General features: G+C 44.1%; 1 protein-coding gene across 2 annotated transcripts in view; it reads right to left on the bottom strand.

The window, feature by feature from the left end:
• Positions 1-20939, bottom strand: part of Map2k6 (mitogen-activated protein kinase kinase 6) — a 114429-nt gene that overhangs the window by 92575 nt on the left and 915 nt on the right. The window contains exon 1 of one of the 2 annotated variants that reach the window (XM_087569315.1): positions 9316-9496. The gene's annotated coding sequence lies outside the window, so the exon portion shown is untranslated. 2 annotated transcript variants of the gene reach the window in all.

Raw genomic sequence — 20939 nt, 5'->3', positions numbered from 1 at the left:
GGGTTTACATTCATCAAGAATATTGAGAAGAGGGGTTGGGGATTTAGCTCAGTGGTAGAGCACTTGCCTACCAAGCGCAAGGCCCTGGGTTCGGTCCCCAGCTCCGGAAAAAAAAGAAAAGAAAAAAAAAAGGAATATTGAGAAGAGGCAATCCCACAGAGACAGGGAAAGCAGACCCATGGTTTCCAGACCAAGGAAGGAAGACAGGGAAGGCCTACTCAACAGACACAGGGTCTCCTTTGTCTCTGGTCAAAACGTTTTGAAGCTCAAAAGTGAAAATGCTTACAGACCTTCTGCATTACTAGAAATGATCAGATTCTACACTTGAGAATTACTACAAAGGGTCTTATGACATATAAGTTCATGATGATGAAATACACATATGTAGAGAGGGCATGGGAGGGATTCTACTCATGCGGCAAGAGGTTCACATATGGGAATGGACAGACTAGAAACAGGAAGTGGGTTTCCCCAAAGCAGGATTGCAAACTCACATAAATACTGACAGGAATGTAGACCCAAGGTATTGCTGGCCACTACTTTACGCCAGTTATAGAGGGGGGAAATTGTTAGGGTGTATGGCTGAAGGGTGGAGGGGTAAAGACATTGTACCATGGAAAATCAGGTCTAGTGGAGTTCACTCTACAGCCCAGGCTCACTCTACCTCTTGGTGATTCTCCTTACTCATTCTTATGAGGGCTGGGATTATACGTATTAGCTACCATGCCCAGTAGATACCAGTGTGCAGGTAAACTGAAATTGTAAACCAGATAAAAATAGAATAGTTCCTTAAATTCTTTAATAAGTAGATGGTGGCATTTTTCTCATTAATGCTCCTCCGACATTCCTGAATTATAACAATCATTCTAACACTAACCCAGACACTGACAGGAACTCTAACATCCAAGCATGACTCCTGACCCTGAGCCCTAACCCTAACTATAACCCCTAATTCCTAACCTTAACACCAATCCTAACCCACTCAACCTAACATTAACCCTAACACTAACCCTCTAACCCAAACCCTATCCCCTAACTCTAATCCTAACCCTCTAACGCTAACCCTATCCCCTAAGCCTCATCCTAAGCCTTAGCCAATCCTCTAACCCCTAACCGCAATCCTAACCTTCTAACACAACCATAACCCTAACATCAACTCTTATCCTAACCTTATCCTAACCCTAACCCTAACCCTAACCCTAACCCTAATCCTCTAACCCTAACCCTCTAACCCTAACCCTAACCCTAACCCTAACCCTCTAACCCTCTAACCCTCTAACCCTCTAACCCTCTAACCCTCTAACCCTAACCCTAACCCTAACCCTAACCCTAACCCTAACTCTAACCCTAACCCTAACCCTATACATGAAAGAAAAGCAGAGTCCCCTGGAGAAAGAGAGAGAGTGTAAAAGCTCTCCTCTTGAAGGGGAGCTGGGAGGGCAGAAGCTCCAGGAAAGAAGGACAGACTCTGGATGAGATCTGCTCATTTGCAACTGTCTCTTGGAAGTTCAGTCCCCGAGAGGAGAGGGAAGGCTGACAGCTGCTCGCTTCTTTTAAAGAGTTGTTTGCTGTCTTGGGATCTAAGGCTGTTGGCAGCGCTTGCTTCTGTTTTACTCCCTTGAAATCAATTCCAAAGACTGAAATACATTTTAGATCATTATTCTTTAACCTTTTGGAAGATCAGAGGGAAGCCAACTCCTGGAGGGACGCTGCCCTTTTTTGAAGACTACACACACACACACACACACACACACACACACACTCCTTTTGGGTTAGATTATAGACACCGTTGTCCTGTTAAATCCAAGGTTCATCCTCTATCTCAGCAGAATGGAAACAGATAGAGTATCATCTGCTTTGAAAGCCGACCAAATTCAGTTGTGTACAAACCCAGGTTGCCAGTAGACTGTGATGTGAGTAGCTCGTGTTTTTCCAAACTTCAACCAAAAATGAGAGAAATGGAAGTGACTTCCTCGAGTCAAACTGGAAGGAAAGAGAGGTGAGATGGGTGCCATATTTCACCCACTAGCATTCTGCGCATACACGGGATTCCAGCGTGCTCTTCATGCCTTTTAGTTTCCGTGTGTCCTCCCAAAGCAAGCATTTCTTTAGAACCAGAGAATAAGAGACCTCCTGGTTACAGAGGAGGACACCAAAGCCCAAGAAAGTCATCGGATGACACTAGAGATCCAGTTAAGAGAACATACTCTTGCAGAGGGGCACAGGTTCGAGTCTCAGCACCTGGAATGGTGGCTCACAACCATCCACAAAGCTTCCATACCCATTTCTGAGTCCCATGAGCACCAGATAGAAATATGGTACACACGTGTACACACATACACGCAGCCAATAGTCAGACACATGAAATAAATAAATCTAAAAAATGAACTTTAAAAATGCAGGCAACTAGTCAATTTGGGGAAGGTGGGGGGTGGTCTGGGTTGCTAAGTTCGTTGCTAAGAACTAAGCCAAGCTATGGATACCAATTTTGGAAACTTCTAGTTGCAAAACAGAAACACAAAATTAATTTCCAATGCATTATGAAATGGGGAAGAGATCATCTTACATCTGGTTTTGCATTGGATTGTCACCCTAAGGGTGCATCCTGCACAGAGAACCAGAGACTAGAAACAGCCTCCCCCCCCCCCCGCCCCCACAATAAGAGGGATTTCAAATGGTCCAGAAGGGTCCCTAGCTCTAGAACACATAGACTAGGTTTCTGCTTCATGAAACCTCCAGAATGGCAGACATTCAAATGAGGCCATCAATGTGACCATCACTGTGACCTCATGGAGGAAGCACACAGCAGAAAGCCAGCAAACTCCCGGGCTCTTGGCAAGCAGAAATGTCAAGTCAGTTCACCGAAAAACAGAACCGCGGGTGGGAGACGTGCCCATATAAATGAAAGCAGCATAATCGGGCCCCAAGGCATGCCCCGTGAACAAGGGCAAGTGCGAATTGGTGAGATGCCAGCAAAGTGTCATTACGAGTTGAATCATCAAACGCTGGTTAAGGAAAGCCACTTCCAACACCCAGGGGCCCCAACAAACTCCTCCCTCTCAAGGCCGGTATTCTTCTTGATCTCTTGATAAAGTTAGCTGTGGACTTGTCCAGAGAAAGCTCCTCAAAGCCAGTTTGGCTCCCTACTCCTTACTGAACTCAGAATACTAAACAAAACCCTGTTGCTAAGGGATGTAGAGGAATAATTGGGTCCAAAATACTAAATCACGCCGAGCTGTTGGAAGAAACCCTGTCAGTCACACCTGATGGCACAGTTCAGCCCTGCAATGAATCTTTCCCTTGGTCTACATCCACTGTGCCTGTCTCATCTCTGACTGCATTACCTGGTGGCCCCTCCATTCCAAGCAGGCAGAACATCAGGATTTTCTAGACCCTGGTGCTGTTTTATCCTGTCTAGGTACCCCAAGTGGGTCTCTTCCCTTCCAGGCCTCTTTCTGGCATTGGTATCCAAAGATCCATACAGTTAATTGGGTCTTTGGAGGTACTGTGAAATCACAAATGCCAGTAGATACATCTGTTGTCCTATGGAATGTGACGTTCAGTGAGATACTCTGTCTCAAAATATAAAATGTGAAGTTTTAACCATCAGCTTTGACCTCTGGCCTTTGCACATCTACACACTCATATATGCATGCACACACGCACACATGCACACACAGAGAGAAGGACAGAGACAGAAACAGACAGAGACAGAGAGACAGACAGATGGAGACAGAGACAGAGAGAGAGAGGAGAGAGAGAGATTCTCTTTACACTCTCTCCAAGTTCCTCTCTCTCCAAGAACCACCCAGGGACCCAGATAATTACTGTCCCTGGATGAATGGCTCTGTGCATTACAGAACAACAGAACAGGCCCATTCAATTATCTGATGCTTCAGTCAAAAGAGATCCTGATCTCCACTGGGCTTGATGCTCTCTTCCTTCTTTTCCTTTAAGCCCAATGAGTTAGTTTCTGCTTTTACAGGAGGAATGCAAGGGTTCCCCCAACGCCACGAGTCAAAGTCAGTTCCACATCAAAACGCTCCTGAGAGGCTACCAGCCATCCAGATATGAACTTCAGAGGACCTGTTTTCCTGCCTTTGGGGCCTCACCAATAACCTGGCATCTCTCCTTAATTCCTTTTGGCTAGAATGTCCTCATCGTCTCTAAAACAAGGTGTCCAGCCTACATAGTCTCTAAGATATACGTATATGTACGATTCCTGATTGTGTTGTCTTGTCTTTACATTTTGTCTGGTACTTAGGGGGCAGATGATTCAGACAACTGTCACACAGTCAGACAGCCTTGGACTTGCCCCTTGGGCATCAGAAAACACCAGTAAGACTTTCTGTTTTATTTCCTTTGATCAAGGGCATGGCTTTAGTTGACTAATCAGACTACATTATAGACATATGCATGCATATATATGGGTATACATGTAGGCACATGCATATGTGTGCATGCAGAAGCCACTGAGGAGCCTTGGGTATCATTCTTCGGGCACGACCATTGATGGTTTTTGAAAACAGCATCTCTCATGGACCTGGACCTTGCCAAGCAGGCAAAGGCATCTGGCCAGCAAGCCTTAGAGAACTCCTGTCTCTGCCTCCCCATCAGTGGGATTACAAACACTTGCCACCAGGCCTGGCTCTGTTATCCAGGCTCCAGGGCTCAAACTCAGGACCTTGCTCATGCATTCAAGGCAAGCCATCTCCTCGGCCTTATTAACATTCATTTTGTGACCTGAATAGACTCTTCACAAAGGCGACTGGTGACAGAATAAATGATTGTCTGTACCCAGAGTCTCTTCTACACACAGTAAACGTGAGCCGATCTAAGGAAATACACCTATTATATATATATTCAACTCCACAAGTAAGTGAAGTAACTCTTAATTCCAGGGAAGCTGATGCCTTATTCAAACACCTCAGGCTCAATGCACACACACAAAGTGCATACACATGTGCACACAAAGCACACACGTAAAATAAAGAAACTTAAAAGCAACTTTAATAAAATGAATAAGGGGCTGGGGATTTAGCTCAGTGGTAGAGCGCTTACCTAGGAAGCGCAAGGCCCTGGGTTCGGTCCCCAGCTCCGAAAAAAAGAACCAAAAAAAATAAATAAATAAATAAAATGAATAAATAAATTTTCTCCTTTTTGATTATTCTGCGCATACGGTGTTTTGCCTACTGCATGCCTGCCTGGTGATGACAGCCAGAAGAGGGCATCAGAGAGATGCCCCTGGAAGTGCAGTTGAGACAGACAGTTGAGAGCTACGGTGTTGGTAGCTAGAAAGCAAACCCAGGTCCTCTGGAGAAAGAAACAGAGCTCTTCACCACCAAGTATCTCTCCAGCCTGACACCTAGACACCTAGCCTGATTTCTTGGACTCTCTCACTCTCTGCTCAATGCTCTGTATTGGCTTCTCCATTCTGTCTTCCTTTCCGTCCACCATGACTTACTTCATTCCTAACTTCCTGCCTGTCTTCTTTGGTTGTTAGGTTCACCTCTCCTAAGACCACCTCGCACTACACATTACAGCTAATTGAAATATAAGTCTAACTAGGCATACTAGTTGCTTGGTTGGTTGGTTGGTTGGTTGGTTGGTTGGTTGGCTGGTTAGCTGGTTGGTTGGTTGGTTGGTTGGTTGGCTGGCTGGTTGGTTGGTTGGTTGGCTGGTTGGTTGGTTGGCTGGTTGGTTGGTTGGTTGGCTGGCTGGTTGGTTGGTTGGCTGGTTGGTTGGTTGGCTGGTTGGTTGGTTGGTTGGTTGGTTGGTTGGCTGGTTGGTTGGCTGGCTGGTTGGTTGGTTGATTGGTTGGCTGGTTGGTTGGTTGGCTGGCTGGCTGGTTGGTTGGTTGGCTGGCTGGTTGGTTGGTTGGTTGGTTGGCTGGTTGGTTGGTTGGCTGGCTGGTTGGTTGGTTGGCTAGCTGGTTGGCTGGTTAGTTGGTTGGTTGATTGGTTGGTTCCTTCCTTCCTCCCTTCCTTCCCTTTCCTTTTCCATGCATTTCCTCCCAGCTTTCTTATTATATCAGTTCATTCTATAGCACCCTTAAGTGCAAAGACACGGGTGATGGTTTTATGAGCTTTGGGCTTAATCTTCACCTACACGCATGTGTGCACATGCGCACACACACACACACACACACACACACACACACACACAGACACGCCCATGACATTCTCCAGGTTACCTGCCTGGCCTCCAGACTCTCCATTAGCTGCCAGTGGGACAGTAGACACATGATAAACACTTATTCCAAAGCAAAAGAGCTATTTCCCAGTGACTAACCATCAACACATCACAAGCCATAACCAACCACTTCTTTCCTCATTGTCTCTTCTCATGACGTAGCTCCTGGCATTCTAAGGTGTAACTTTTAAGCTGGTTGTCCAGATCACGTTACAAGGATGAAGACGCTCATTAGTTTACATATACGTACACATACATGCAACTTAAAAGGCCTTTTGTTAGTAACCAAGGGCTGTGGATGCACGTCAACGGAGGTCTATTTGCCTCATGCATGCGAGGTCACAGGTTCTGTCCCCAGTATCACCACAAAAAGAAAAGAAATCAATATTGCAAAAGCTTGGTAACACGTGTGCAGCCCTTTTTTACTTTTATTATTAAGGTTCACAGTCATTTTCTAAAAATAAGTTTCTCTTGGCTACAGATGCTGAGACCTAACTCTCACTTCCCAAGCTCTGCTCCACTGAGACTCTGACTACTTGTTACAATGGGAAAGAAGCCTTTCCCCTCAACCCCTAAAACCCCCACATCTGTGTCTATACCTCAGAGTTGCCCATAGCAACCACAGAGAGCGATTCACTAGTCTCACTACTGATAAATGGTCAGTTTGGGGAATCGATAGCAACGCTGTTTTGTGTTCACACGTGCTTGTACACATTCGTTCTCCAATTCAACACACCCCACTTTAGAAGCTCTCAACCACCAGCGAGCAAGGCTCTTGTTTTACCTCCCTATTCTCTCCTGGGAAGCACACTTTAAGCTCTACTATGCCAGAAAAATACCTTCCCTTGCGGACAGGCTTCCCGGTCTCCCACATGCCTTAAAGCATTCTGTCCTTACCTTACCTGCTTATCACGCGGGCTAGCATAGGTTTGCTGCATTTTTGTCCCCCCCCCCCCAAGTCATAGGCTGAGCCACGTCCTCCAAGATTTAATGCTCTGAAACCCGAACTACTAACACCTCAGAATGTGACCTAACTGGAAAACAGGGTGGTTACATGTCATTACTTGAGATGATGTCACCCTGGAATCGGGTGGGCCCCTGTTGCAGTATGACTAGTTCCCTTATTTAAAAAAGGGGGGGGGGGAGGACATTTTGAATCCAGACACACAGACAGGGTAGAATGCCATGTGACTTGGAGGGTAAAGATCTGGGTGGTGAGTCTACATAGGAAGGGCCTTTGGAGGCTTGCCAATAAACCACCAGAAGCTAGGAGAGAAACACAGACAGCCACCCTATCCCTCAGAAGACGCAAAACTACCACCAGCTTGACTTCAGACTTCCAACCTCCAGATCTAGGAAACATTAAATATCTGGGATTCAAGCCACACCAACATGTGATACTTTGTCCCGGCAGCCTCAACATGCAAATGCACCCCACAAGACAGCAGGCTTCTAGAGGGCAGACATAGGACTCTGTCTTTGTATCCACAAAGCACTATGCAAGGTGCACAGGATCAGGCTAAGCTGGTCAGGAATGCTCTAACCAAGAAAGACCCAGCCTTCCAAGCCTTGCCACCTCAATGCTGACCAGAAACTTTCTCTTAGACACATAACATCAGAAAGACTGAAATCCAAGAATTGAAAAGGTGGTTACCACGCAAGTGTGAAGACCAAGGCTCGATCCCCAGAGCCCACACAAAGAAGCCGACTGTAGTGGTTCATGCTTGTAATACCAGTGCTGGGGAGGAGGAGACACGCTGGTCTCTGGAGCTTCTGGGCCAGCCAGTCTAGCCAGATCAGTGAGCCCCAGGACAGTAAAAGCCATTGTCTCTAGAAACTAGATAGGTGACTTTTCTCTTACCAAAGTTTTTTTCTTTTTTAAGAAGTATGTGATTTTTTTTTTAATTATGTGCACATGCATGCACATTAAAGTGCAGGAGTGCAGGTGTTCAAGGAGACCGGAGGCACCAGATTCCCTGAAGCTGGAAGCTGTGAGTCACCCAACGTGCGCGCGCACACAACCATGCACATGCCCAGACCTACTCACGTGCATACAACATACACACAGATGCACATTCACACAGAGAGAAACACAAAAGCACTCACCAAAAAAAAAAAAAAAAAAAAAAAAAAAAAAGATTGAATTTCAGGATGGAGAAAATATTCTAACTCAAACACATCAAAACATCTCAATTCTTTTCTGAAACCACTTCCAAAATTGTAATCTGCAGCCTCTCCTACTTCCCCTATATAAACAGAAGCTCGCCCAAGAACAAAATCTCACAGATCACTGGGCAAGCAACCTGAAAGAAACACTATGGTTCGCGTGTCCTCTGCACCTGGCTGCATTTGACATTTTCTGTAACTGCTCAGCAAGATGAGGCGAACCAGCCCTGAGGTTGGCACACCTCCTCCTGGGAGTGGTTCACCTCACCCCTTACGCACTCTTCTAACTTTGAACAGAGTCAGGGAAGAGAAAGGATGCTGACTAAGTGCAGGGTTCTTGGACAAAAAAAGCCCATTTCGAGTCTGAGAGCAGAAGGTCACTTGGGTTTTGAAGCTGAACTAGCGAAAGGAAACAATTTAATCTATCAGTTCTACAAAATATCATCTATTTTCCAAACTGTACTCTTTTTTTTAGAAACTATGTCACTAGATGTGCCATTATAATATGTACCGGTAACCCCCAGAAAATACAGTTTAAGAGATAAATGATATGCACGCGCATATGACTGTCTCGATAAGGTCAGTAAGAGAAAGAAGCTTCTAGAACTCCACTCTAAAGTGAGAATTCGGAAGTATAGTGTATGACTTCGCTCCTCCGGCAAACGGCTCTGGAAAAAGAGAAAGGTACAAAGAAATTGAAGCTCGCATGTGAGTAGGTTATAAAAAATGAAAATTGTACCGGCAACCGTGCTCTGGAAAATGTTCCCTGACCCAGCAAGACGCTGATTATTGAACCAACAGTTTGCTTATATAATTACAGAGCGCCTATAAACCTGGCTGATACGACAGACTTGCTCAACTATTAACCTCTAGACTTCCTGGATTTCCTACAATGCAAAAGCCCATCTAGAAGCAAGATACAGGACGCATGCCACTTACAAACAGAACCCCGTTTACCTTGCTGCGGACAAGGAAGTGCTTCAAAAAGACACAGGGGGTCTTTACCCAGGTATTTTCCTGGTCATTTTTCTCTTTTGCACTTTCCTTTGCCTGAGTATTCTTCTGAGCAAGTGCCCTGCCTATACCAGCATTCGGTCGCTGCCCCTGGATATTAGAGTCAAGATTCCTCCTCTCTTTTACTTTTGGATCAGGGACTCAAATCCTCATCGACTCCGAAGATCACGTGACCACTCCCATACCAATTAGGAGGGCTTTCCTAGCCTCCTTGTTATCCACCCGGCACCCGAGCGCTAGACGAACTTAACTGTGAACATTTTTTATCTCCTCCTGCGTGAGAATGCCTTTAAGGGCTGAGGGGCATGGAAGAGTGGGACAAATGTGATTATGGAGTGATGGTTGATTCTAGTGGAGTACCTCAAACACAGACGTGCCCTCAGTGAGCGCTTGCAAAATGACAGCGGGTCAAACACGGAGAGCACTGTATATAGCGTGCACGACCTTGTTTAATCTCCCTGACAGCTCCATGAATTAGTGTCAGGAGCCACTTGGGGTTAAAGTGGATTTTTTCAAGGCTTCCTAGTGAATAACGAGAAAAGTAGAATCAAGTGTATTTTCTCCACTTCCGCCCTGCACGGTATTTTTTTTAAAAGATTTATTATTATGTGCAGGGTGTTTTGTATGGGCACCGTATGCATGACCGGTGTTCGTGGGAGCCTGAAGAAGGCAGGAAATAGACTGGAGCTGGAGATAATGAGTCATGGTGTGACTGCTGGGAACTGAACCCAGGTCCTTCTCAAGAGCAGCAAATGCTCCTACCTGCTGAGCCATCTCCCCAGCATCACACTTACCCAGCCACACCTCTCCCGCCAGCTTTTCAAAAGTCTGTATGTGGATTCGGTCCAAACAAATTCAATACCGGAGCCTCCCTTTTAGATCGGTCCAGTCTGTGGGACTTGACTGCTCTGGGTTTTGCTCTGCTTGTCAAATGGCAACGTGGGTATGGAGTTTGGAAAGGGGTAAATTAAAAGGGAAGTAAGTGCGCAATGCATCCTTTTCAAACGCCCCAGAAGAGCTATTTCTGTGTATCCACTGGCTCTTATGAGCCTGCTCCCAATGGTCCCTCAGAGCCTTGCTTCTTATGCCTAAGACCTCCTGCCTCATGTGTGGTTAGAAGAGAGAGGATAAGAGAAGAGGCTAAATATCTACATGGGCATGGCTACTCAGCTTCAGCTGTGAGAAAAGACCAGAAGGCAGTCATTGGGCGATGCATAGCTGGCATGCACTTAGCGCTGCCACCCCAGCACTTAGCGCCGTGGGTGCAGAAGGATCACCACAAGTTCAATGCTAGCCCATTGGAGTCCAAAAGTATTTCTTGTTCATAGCTAGCTCAAAAGTAGCTTGGGCTATATAATGAAAGTGTGTCTCAAATAATAAAGTAAATAAAAAAAATAAGTAGTCATTCCCAGCTCCTTCTACCTTCTCAGCTACACAGATGTAATCTCATGTTTCTTCACACTGTCCAATACAAGAGGAAGACAGGCTTATTCATAATTTCAAGGAAATTGCAGTTGATAAATTTCTATAGAAATAACCAGGAAGAAAAGGAAATAGCTAAGCTAAAAGGGAACCGGGGCTGGCTATGTTCTGGTTTAAAGCATTGTCATTTACACACACACACACACACACACACACACACACACCACAACACACACAAGGTTTGAGTCGATTCAGTTTCTTGATGGTACAACCTACGAACAGCGAAGGAAACCATCTGTTACCAATGTTTTAACATAAACTTCCAGGAGATACTCATCAATACCAGTCAGCTGATCGATTGTAATCAGCCTCTTTCAACCAAAGAGAAGTGTATGTTGGAGTTCAACATGTAGAATCAGAATGAGTCAGACTCAGCATTCTCCACTCAACAGACACTTAGAGTCATGTCTAAAAGAACTTATAAAAAGCCACAGAACACCCCTCTTAACTACCAAACTGGACCCAGGCATGCACAAATCCATCTGAGCCCCTATGGAGTCAGGTCAAATTTTCTATCTGCAACCATTGCTTTTGTGCATGGGGTTTTGCAAATTGACTTTGGAGGTGCAGTTCCAAAGCGGAATAGATCGGAGCTCAGGTTCGGGAATTCCGTTGACCTTGACTACAACCTCCGCTCTGCTACTGTCAGTCTAACATCTGAGTTCTTAGCCTCTCTGGCCTCGGTCTGCCCATCTACAAAATGGGATATCACCTCACTGAGCAAGAATCGATATAATTCACAGGCATCATGAAGCACAGTGTCTGAAACGGAGAGAACTCACAGCAGCGCCCCCTTCTGGACTCCTGAAAACTAGTTCCTTCCCTGTATGTCTCTTAATCAAGGCACGTTAAAAAATATCTAGTCTCGTCCTGCCAAAATGTCTCTCTTTCACCTTCCTTCCCTCTCAGAACCTTTATGACAATCATGCCTCTTAAATACAGAGCGCACATGACTTGAGTAACTCTTTTTTTTTTTTTCTTTTTTTTCCGGAGCTGGGGACCGAACCCAGGGCCTTGCGCTTGCTAGGCAAGCGCTCTACCACTGAGCTAAATCCCCAACCCCGACTTGAGTAACTCTTATAAGCAAAGGGACACTCACAGCATAACCAAGAAGCTGCCATTACACAAGCCACAGGTTTTAGGGATAATCGTAAGCAAACTTTCCAGCATTTTCAGAAGACGAGAACCTGAAAACTCTCCATGTAGCAAGGAGAATGTTCGAGCGTGGAAGAAGGCTTTCATCACCACACAAAGGAATCGATGGAGCCTCTGGGCCACGTCGTGAGGAAAATCAACTAAGCCCAGACGTCTGGGCGAGAGCGTGAAACTGTGGACGCACTTTCTAACAAACCACGGGATCGAGGAAAGGATGGAGACCATGGGGAGGAAAATGAATGGGCGACTTCTCAAGGCTGCAAAGCCAACAGGAAGCGCGCCGCACAGGGAAGGGGAAAGGACCCCCGAACCGGGCTAAAGGAAATGCGTGGCTGCTTTGGGCAGAAATGAGCATCGACCTACATTCTCATCGCTAGGAGAAAGGCCACTCAGACATTTCCTGTGAGCTGGGCCCAAGAGGTAGCCAGAGGAATGGCAGGCCAGGATGATCCAGGTTAACAATGTCCCATCAAAGTCAAGGAGGAATGCGGCGGCCTGTGAGCCTTGTCATAACGAGACCCCACTGACGCCACCCACCTGAGTGAAGTCGGCGGAGCAAACGTTTTCAGACCAGGACAAATGGCCAATATTTTCTACTTCGTGGGCCACAGAATCTCTGTTAGAACTACTCCATCCCAATACTGGGGTGCTAACACCAGCCACAGGAACTAATCAATCATAACTATAAAACTTTACTTGTGGGCACTGAATTTGGATGTTATATCTCCTTCACTTGCCACAAAATAATCATTTTGTGGTTATTTGCAATTGTTGAAAACTGGTAATAAGAAGTAAAATATAGTATAATGCAAGCAGTTATCCCCTCTTCTTGACGTTTGTTTCCTATCATCTATGTATCTATGTATCTATGTATCTATCTATCTATCTATCTATCTATCATCTATCATCTATCTATCATCTATCATCTATCTATCTACCATCTATCATCTATCTATGTATATCTATGTATCATCTATGTATCATCTATGTATCATCTATGTATCATCTATCTATCTATCATCCATCATCTATCTATAATCTGTCTATTTTCTATCATCTATCTTTGAAATTCAGTTTCATATAGCTCAGGCTAGTCTCCAACTTTCTATGTAGCCAAGGAAGACCTTGAATTTCCGATGCACCTGCCTCGACCTCCTAAGCGATAGAATTACAGGTGTGCACCCCCAAGCCCCTTTTAGGCAGTGCTGGAGATCAAACTCGGGCCCTTGTGCATGATAACCAAGCACTCTATCAATAGAGCTTCAATCCCTAGCCCAGGAAGAATGACTTGCACTGTCCTGACCCGAGGTAGGGCACGTACAGTTGAAAAGAAATTATACATCTCAAAATAACCAGCCAAGCAGAGTGTAAAGGTCCTCAGTACACAGAAATGGAGAGGAAAGACAATTACTTGAACTTCATCAGCGCTCCTTGTATGTATTTATTGAATTATTATACCGCACCCTACATGTGAGGTGTCAGTTTAAAAAATTTAAATTAGAGCCGGGATAAAGCTCAGCAGGGCAGGCATAGAGGGCAGGGAGCCCTGGGTTACATTCTTGGCACTACCAAAAATGAACAGGGAATCGGTTTAGCTCATAGGATGTGCCACAGCGGTCGTAGTTTTCTGGCTGCCGGTTAAAGCATGGGAAATGGCCTTATTTATTTATTTATTTATTTATTTATTTATTTATTTATTTATTTATCGTCTCCTGCTTCCTGCCCCCTCCACTTCCCATCAGCCGCATGAGGGAAAACATAGAGTCAATTTGCTCATTTGTAAAGTAAGGCTTCTAGCATCTGACCCTGGGACTTATGTGATATTTCCAAACGTGACACATGAAAAGGGACCACAGCAAAAAGTGACATAGAGAGGATGGTGGAGTTGGTTAGGGGTGACAGCATTTCGAAACGCTGTGCACGGAGGGATCCACCTCTAAGACTGAGCCCAAGGCGCTTACAGAGGTAAGGCGTACATCCTAAAAAGCACAGCTGCCCATTTAGTACTCGACTCGGAGCACAGCGAACAGAGTAACAAGAGCTTGTGATCGACTTCCCTGACTCTCCTCTTCAAAGTGGAAAGGGCAGGCGAGTTGTCTAGACATCAAACTTCACAGACAAGTTTAGGGACGGAAGGTCCTCTGAGGGAACACAATCCAGGCAGGCAGGGGTGGCCAATGGCCTCGGTGGCAGTCAAGGCGGAAGTGAGGAATCACAGGATTGAGCGGCTGTGCTCGCAGATCTGTTTTATTGGAGGGAAGCCTACTGCTAACATTTTCTCAATTGCTTCTAATAACCCTTCAAAAGCTCCATAGAAAACGAAAGCAGCGAGGGACGACGGAGACACTCATTTCTGTCCCACCAACTATCTCCTTTGGGCCGTTCATCTTGGGGCCGCTTACTAAGCACCTCCTTCACCACCGAGCAACATCCTTGGCGTGTCACTTTTCCCATTTGCTTTGTTCGTGCGTGCTTGTGTCTGCATGGGTTGTATATGTGTGCGCTACCCAAGCGTGACACGTCCGTAAGCGCGCAGGTACATACCCAGGCACGTACTCAACGTAGACGCGGAGGACTATCGGCTTGTCACCTTATTGCCTTGAGACAAGATCTTTCTTTCACTGGACCAGAAGGCAGCATTCAGTCTAGGCTCTCTGGCCACGGAGCGCTGAAGTTCACCTGTCTCCCTCTACCAAGCGATGCTAGGGACACGGGGACTTATAATCCTGCACAGTTTGTATGTGGGTGCTGGAGGCTTGAAACAAGAGCTGGAGGCAGAATAAGCGCTCTTTAACTACTGATCCATCGTCCCCAACCTCTCAAGTTTTTAAAACAAGAAGTTGATAAAGGACCACGCAACCTTTAAACCTGTTTAAAGGGCTCTCTAGGAAGGACCCGGTCTTCAGTCACTATCCTTTTGCTATCTTTGCAGCTTCCAAATGATCAAGCAAAGAGATAATGAGACTTTGAATGCAAACAAGGAAGAGAAAAGGCAACTGTGTTTACAGCTTAATTACCCCAAACCTTTTAGGGGAGGGAATGACAACCACCCTTACTGATGAAAAAAATAACTTCAGAATGCATTTGCCTACCACCGATCACCAGTTATTGGATAAACGAAACAGAACATTGAAAGAGTTACAGAAGCACAAACATATGAGAAGGTTACCTACCCAGCCAGATCTTTTAAAAGGAGCTAGTTCATAAAAGGCAAACAGTAATTACAGAGCTTAAAGCTCACGGCCCTACTCGGTAAGCAACGGGAGCATTTGCAAAATATATCTTTTAGCAGAGAACTGGTAAGAAATCCAACCACCATAATTCATGGATCACCATTTCTTGGGCGAAGAGTAAAAGCTCTGATGATTTTATCACCAGTCCCCCACCCCCCAGTCTGCTCCCCACAAAGTAAACAAATGGGAAAAAAAAACCGTAAAGTACACTAAATTCTGAGGGAGCAGGGAGGAGTTCAAACGTGGATGAACCACGTCGCTCTGTAGCTCAGAGAAAAGAACTTTGGACCAAGAATCACAAGTCACCTTTACCTGTGCTGCTGTAATCACCAAACTCATTCTAAGGCCTTGGCCTGCTCAGTGACAAACCCGTTCAGGTGACTCTTTTCCTGTTCTTTTTTTTTTTTTTTTTTTTGGTTCTTTTTTTTTTCGGAGCTGGGGACCGAACCCAGGGCCTTGCCCTTCCTAGGTAAGCGCTCTACCACTGAGCTAAATCCCCAGCCCCCTGTTCTTAAATCTTATCAGGTCATCCCAGAATGCGCAAGCAGGCAGGCTTCCTCAGGATTAGCTAAAGAATCTGTCACACCTGCCTGACTCCTAACTTGGGTGCTCACCAATTTCAACTGTAGCCTTAATTGTTTTAACAGTGTAAATTGAAATCAACTGTTCCCCGGAATTAGCCTTGTAATTAAAACTGAAACAACTCATTATTTTCGCTCAAGGTCCACAGGTGCTGCATAAAAATTACTTACAAAACTAGGGAAAAGCTATTTTTCTCTGTAGAGGTCGTTAGAACTCGACACGCCCAGAAATAAGAGTATTTTTCAGTCTGGAAATCAGAGTCGATCGTTATAATTTATCTTCGTTATTTCCCCGTGGGTCTGGACAGCAATGGACAGTGTAAACACACTGAGTTTACATTGTAAAATATGTGATGTGTACACGAGACACTATGGTCAAAAAAATAAAATTAGAACTTATCAAGGACTGAAACCATTCACTTGTACAGAACCGAAGTTCCAACATATGATTATCTAACCTCTACAGTCTTGAGGTTTTAAAGCCTAACTATAAAAGTAATTTTACCTTTATGTGAAATGTTAAAGATATATTTTATGAGGGGGGAAAAACCAAATGAAACAGAAATGTCAAGAAAAATGAACATTTTCAACTTACTACTTCAAAAAATGTAAGTAGGAATCAAATATAAATACCATTTATCAAGTTGCAAAAAGTAGTTGGTCAGCACAAAACAGACACCATGGGGTGCATATGTGGGGTGTGTTTGTGTGTGTGTGTGTGTGTGTGTATGTGTGTGTGTATGTGTGTATGTATATGTGTGTATGTATATGTGTGTGTATGTCTTGTGTGTGTGTGTTCTGCTTTTTGTTTTGCTCCTTTTTTTTGGTTCTTTTTTTTTTTTTTTTTTTTTTTTGGTTCTTGTTTTGCTCCTTTTTTTGTTTTATTTTATTGATTTTTTTTTTTTTGTACTTTGCCCATCTTGATTTTGTTTTGTTTCTGTTTTTGTTTTCAGAGAGAGAAAGAACCTGAAGTTGAATGGTGGGGACGATCTGAGAGGGGTTGGGGGAGGTGAAAAATGCCATCACAAAGATATCATATGGGGTTGGGGATTTAGCTCAGTGGTAGAGTGCTTGCCTAGCAAGCGCAAGGCCCTGGGTTCGGTCCTCAGTTCCGGGGGGGAAAAAAAAAAAGATACCATATGAGAATGTTTCTAATACAAACTTTAAAAAAAGAAAGAATGAATGATTTTTTAAATATGAATGAATGAATGAATGAATGAATGAATGAATTGGGCTTCTGTGCAATAATCTAATTCCAAAGAATTCCTTGCAATGCCACTTATGCCCGCAAATAGGATGGCAACTGTGTGAAAGTTCACGGAAGACTTGAGTGTATGGCTGTGCCCTTACAAGTTAAAATACACAACTGTGACAAAGAATGAGGCCACTGTTTGTGTGCTAATGTTGGAAGACAGCCAAGTGTCATGGGAGGCTTTAAGAAAAATATCCCATACAGTAAAATAACACATGTAAGACTGTGTATACAAAGTTAGTCATCAAAAATGAACAGTAATTATCCCTGAGAAGTTTGAGGTGAAGTTGTGTGTGTGTGTGTGTGTGTGTGTGTGTGTGTGTGTGTGTGTGTGTGTTTTGATATACTCACTATACAGCCCTGGCTGACCTAGAACCCACTACGTGGACCAGGATGCTCTTGAACTCACAGAGACCCACTTGCCCCTGCCTACCTAGTTCTAGGAGTAAAGACGCACAGCATCAAAAGTTGGCTCAGGTTCAGTCTTCTTATCATGAATTTTCTCTTCGGTTTAAATTTTTCAACGACCATGGACCATTTCTATAATAATGATAATCAAAGCCTAGTTTTGAAATAGAGAGAAAATATTGGGGGATAAAGGAGAATCAGACACTCACAATCTGCAGTTGACTTCCTGGAATTTAGTCTCTTGCCATCGTCTGCCCAGGAACATGTGGCAATGTGCGCTATTGAGGTAAACAGGTACTCAAATTCCTTTAATTCTATTTAAGCAAATGAAGTGGAACTGAATATTGCAATGTAAAGAGACGTGGACTCAGACATAATTCATAGTACATTGGGGAAATAAAAAGCAGTCTAGTAGCCACTCGTGGGCTACATAGTTTGCATTTTTTCCGACACATGGGCACAGCCCAAAAGCCTAAAGAGTGCATGTCACAATGTACTCTACAGCAATTAGACATTTTTGTTTTCCTTTTCTATCAAATATTCCTATAATAAAAGAAGTACTATTCATAAATATTTTAAGTTTTAAAACTACTCCATGTAGATTTTTTTAGGTTTTAATAGATTGAGGGGGGGGGGGGGTAAAAAAAAAAAAAAGGCATTAGTCTGTGAAAAACAGAGGAATGAGAATCTCAACCCTCGTGTCCAGAAACTGCATCACCAACACACACATACGCACATGCACACCATGCTAGAAAGGACAGAAAGCAACACCAACACAAAACAAACAGGAGGCCCAAGGTGCCAATTCTGCCTGGGTGTCCTGAGACCGACAGAGTTATAAAACACACCGGCTCAGATTACAGGCCAAGCATGACAAGTCTGCCTGATATGACCCAACAAAGGCATGTACACTGAATGAGCAGTGTACACATCTGGTGCCCCCCTGGGGGGAGTGAATTACAGGAGCAGAGATTAACGCAGGAGGGTTGAGATGGCCCCTGCCATTTTCCAAGTACGCCTTGGGAGCATATCTTACATGACTTACTTATGACTACATTCAACTAAAATAAGATCATATTGTTTTGTGGGGCTTTTTTTTTTTCCCAAGGTGAATAGAAAACGAAGCAAGAAAGACTGGTTTCTAAAGGGGTCAAGTTTATATATTTTCAGGTAAACCAGGAGATGCTAGACCTCCCTCTCTTCCTCAGAAGACCATTCTGGCCGATCACAATAGCTTTCTCTCCCGGGTAGTGTAGATGACACATTTTTCCTGTGGCTTGCCTTCCTGTAATATTCAGGAATTCCGGCACTCTCTTGGACCCTTCCTGTTAACTTACACTTCAGATTTCCTCAAAAGGCACACTACTGCTTTAATATTTGAAAAAGAAAAAGCTCAACCCCAGACAGCTAACACAAACAAGCTGAGAAACATACCACCTAAACTTACAACTGTGGAAAACAGAATCTCTTTTTAAGAAAATTCTTTCTCGGAATCTCACTGTTGGTAAAAAGGCTAGGGAGAAGGAGCCCAGTCCTTCCAGCTCCTGGGCAGTCTGTAATTCTTTGCCTCTGCTATGCCTTAAATTAGAGGTCTGTAAAAACCGAATTATAGTGATCTGAAAAGTTCGTAAAGGTTCGCGAATTGAACACGCTGTTAAATTCTTCAATACTGGGAGACTGTGCCCACCTCTCACTGTTCCTCCCATTTCTTCTGGCTAGAGTATTAGAAGTCTGGAACTGAGTAGAAAAAAAGAAGAATTAAAAAAAAAAAAAAAAAAGAAAGAAAGAGTGCTTTTGGCTATTTGAAGACAGCCCTGCTAAGCCAGGCGTAGTCCACATAAAAAGACCAGGCCAAGGCTCCTTGGCCATTTCTGAAATGATTGCCCACATCTTTCCACCAATAATTTTCCTTTTGGACAAAAGGCCTCATGTTCAGACCAGATAGAGTTTGCAAGCAAGGTCTGGTTGGGAAAGCTCATCTGCATAAATTACTTGAAGGACCACCCACCCCTGGTCCATGATCAAGAGTGGATACCTCCCTGTTAGCTTCCAAAGGGGGGAAAAAAGACCTGCTGAGAAAGGAATTATCTTACAAGTAAGCCCAAAAACTATGGCAAGAGGAAGTTAATGTATAGCCCAAGGTTCAAATTGGGTGATGGTGAGGTGTCCTCCGGATCATAGGACATATAACCTTCTTCCCGCAGTGTCCTTACAACTCCCCAAATAAAAGACTCATTGTGGCCTCTGAACCATGGTAGCCCTGTGCCTCTTCAATAGCTGGGCTTTTAAATTTTGTTTTATAATTCCGTTTACTTATTCTGTGTGTCTGGGGTGTGCATGGTGCACATGTGGAGGTCAAGGGACAACTTGGAGGAGTTTCTTTCCACCGTTTGGCTTTGGAGGATGGAAGTAAGGTTGGCTTGGCAACCTTTACGTCCTGGGCCATCTCGCTGCCCAATCCCTACTGCTGTCTGTGTCACAAAAATGTCCTCACATTCTCACTTTCTCAAACCAGACGGTAATTCTTGAAGAAAAAGACTTCATTTTAAATATTCTCGTGTACCCCCCCAAACTCTATGCACATAACACATGCATGCAAATATACATGTGTATGTATGTATAATTATGCATACATGTATACAGACATAAACATGGATATCATACATACATATATTAAGCTGAGTTGAATGAATGAGTGAATGTTTACCAAATACAAAGTAACTAGGAGTTATTTCTTTAGTATTGCTACCGCATGGACTGACTCTTGTACACTCTGATTTCTCTGCTCAAGATTTTGAGATTCTCCTAGCTAAGGAATATCCACACCTTTAAAAAAGAAATGCCAATTCCCAGGTTCATCTGCACATTTCTGAAACAGTTAAAATATTTCCTCCTCCCCTGACCTGGAACACGAAACAAACGACCATAAACAGTCTTCCTTTAAATTCTGAAGAACAATCCCTTCTGTCACGGGATTAGATACGTCATGTTCATCAGGTAGAATTAAATGGTATCACAACTCCAAACGCAGTGTGGCAAAAAGCTTACTGGATACTTTAATATCCCCAGATCTTGCTCTAGTGGTGTTCTTAGGTAACCTAGCAGACCTCTTCATTTTGGGGCATTTCTCAGATACCACCAGATTTCTCTATGTCAAGGAAGATTGCTCTTGAAACAAGTCATTAAAGGTCTCACGGGCGCCTACGCATCTCTTCAGTGACACCATGCAGGACTCTTTTATTTTTTAATCCAGCTACAGAACATCAGTAAGTTTGCAAAATACAGCCTTACAAAACATTTTTTTAATTAATTAAATTTGAAAAAGAAAAAGGCAACCACAGTCCTGAACTTCTGACCTATTATAGAACTTCCTACCAAGTCTAAGCAGTTACACACTTACAAAATTTCACTGTAGTTGCCAATGAAACAGTGTAGTCGGCTCAGGTTTGATACAAT

Source organism: Rattus norvegicus, chromosome 10 (genome assembly GCF_021556685.1).
Source record: "Rattus norvegicus strain SHRSP/BbbUtx chromosome 10, alternate assembly SHRSP_T2T, whole genome shotgun sequence".
Lineage (NCBI taxonomy): Eukaryota > Metazoa > Chordata > Mammalia > Rodentia > Muridae > Rattus > Rattus norvegicus.
This window is presented reverse-complemented; position numbering and strand designations above follow the sequence as displayed.